This window comes from Helianthus annuus, chromosome 13, assembly GCF_002127325.2.
Source record: "Helianthus annuus cultivar XRQ/B chromosome 13, HanXRQr2.0-SUNRISE, whole genome shotgun sequence".
NCBI classification, from domain to species: Eukaryota; Viridiplantae; Streptophyta; class Magnoliopsida; order Asterales; family Asteraceae; genus Helianthus; species Helianthus annuus.
This window is the reverse complement of record NC_035445.2, coordinates 147,071,572-147,073,497: the sequence shown is the minus strand read 5'-3', so window position 1 is coordinate 147,073,497 and position 1,926 is coordinate 147,071,572. Positions and strand designations below refer to the sequence as shown.

Sequence of the window (1,926 nt, the reverse complement as noted above, 5' to 3'; positions counted from 1 at the left end):
CTGTTTTTGTCATTTCCAATTTTTTTTTATTTTTGAAGAAAGAGCCTCGATTTGGGCTTGTAAAGAAGTGCTTTCATCAACCTTATGGGCGCCCGGGGCAATAGATTTATTGCCTCGGGGAGTGTGCCACTGAAAATTGGTTTGAGCAATTTCCTCAATTTGGTTATATATTTCATGCGGGCGGCGATTACCTAAAAGTCCCTCGGAGCTAGAATCAAGTGTCTGCCTTGTGTGTGGCAACAACCCATTATAGAAAGTGGATACTTGTTGCCATATCGCAAGGCCATGATGTGGACACTTTCGCAATAGCTCCTTGAACCTTTCCCAAGTTTCATATAAGGATTCCCCGTCCTCTTGTGAATATGTATTAATTTCAGTCATTAATTTAGCCGTTTTAGCGAGAGGGAAATACTTATATAGAAATTTTTGGGCTAGTTCATCCCAGGTGTTTACCGATCCAGCTGGGAGGGCGTTGAGCCAAGCTTTTGCTCGGTCTTTTAGTGAGAAAGGAAACATTCAAAGGCGGATGGCGTCATTTGATGCTCCATTGATCCGAAAGGTATCACATATTTCTAAGAAATTAGTAATATGTAGATGGGGATCCTCGTCCGCAAGCCCATGGAAGGTTGTGGAGTTTTGGAGCATTTGTATCAAATGCGGCCGAAGTTCGAAGTTATTGGCTTCAACATTCGGTGCGTTGATAGCGGCGCCTAGGTTACCTACGGTGGGTCGTAGATAATCCATGAGGGTACGTTGGTCCGCCATTGGAAGTGGATTCCCCGAAACTTTCTCTTGGTTCTTGGCTTTTAGTCTTTTTCTTAGAAAGCGTTCGGGTTCTTCTAGAGGTTCTTTTATGTCCTTATTAGAACTGGAGCTCATACACTACGTAGGGGTGACGTCTGGTTCCAAGTCCTGCAATAAAAACAGAAAAGAATGCTGGTCAGAAGGTTCACCACGGCCCCATGCTCAGTGAACACGGCCCGTGGTCGGAGTTACAGTGATTGTTTTCCAGATCCCAGTTACTGGAGAGTTGGACACGGCCCCGTGTTGCACCGACACGGCCCCGTGGTCAACCTTCTGTAACTTGGAAAACTAAAAACTGCCAGTAACAATGTTGGGCACGGCCCGTGTCCGACCAGGCACGACCCGAGCTGAGCTCTGCAGAAGCTAAGAAACTAAGAAAATCCTAAAAATTAAAAAGAAAAATAAAAATATGATTAGGCCGTTGATTCCTAACTTTCTTAAAATCCTTGTGTCCCCGGCAGCGGCGCAAAAAACTTGATGCGTGTGTAGTGTAATATATTTTTGATGTATATTTTAAGCCCTTTTTACACTTTTAGCCAAGTTTTAAATTTATAAAACACGATATTTACTAACACTAAACACACATATGGGTAAGTGCACCCATCGTGGACGTAGTATAGTGTTGGTAAGATACCGAGGTCGTCCAAGGACACAAGAGCTTTTAGTACCGGTTTATACTCAACGTCTAATCAAATCAAAATGTTAGAAAAGGTTTTTAAACTAAGAAAATAAAACTAACTAAATGCTGAAAAATAAAAACAGATAGACAAGATGAATCACTTGGATCCGACTCGTGTATTAGTATAACCTTTGATTATTTTTGCACTTTTGCACTTGTTTAAGAGATTATCTTAGTTATTGTAGTAGGCGCCTCTTTTGAAGGCGACGTTACCCTCAACCCAGTAGTTTGAGTCAGCAAGGATATAATCCTAAAGGGTTGGATTATTGGAAGATAATGAATTAAGTTATTAATGCAAATTATGGTAGGCCCCACTTTTGGCGGTGATGTTACCCTCGACTAAGTAGTCTGAGTCAGCAGGGATACAGTCCTAAATAGCCGGGTTATGGTATTAATAGTAGTTAACTTATGAGGGGATCAAAGAGTTTGGATCCCCACCATCC

General features: G+C 42.0%; 1 non-coding gene across 1 annotated transcript; it reads left to right on the top strand.

Moving 5' to 3' along the window:
* The first annotated feature begins 280 nt into the window (after positions 1–280).
* LOC118486041 lies at positions 281–387 on the top strand. Its single transcript, XR_004877897.1, has one exon. It is a non-coding gene; the product is annotated as a small nucleolar RNA R71 (small nucleolar RNA).
* The last annotated feature ends 1,539 nt before the right edge of the window (positions 388–1,926 follow it).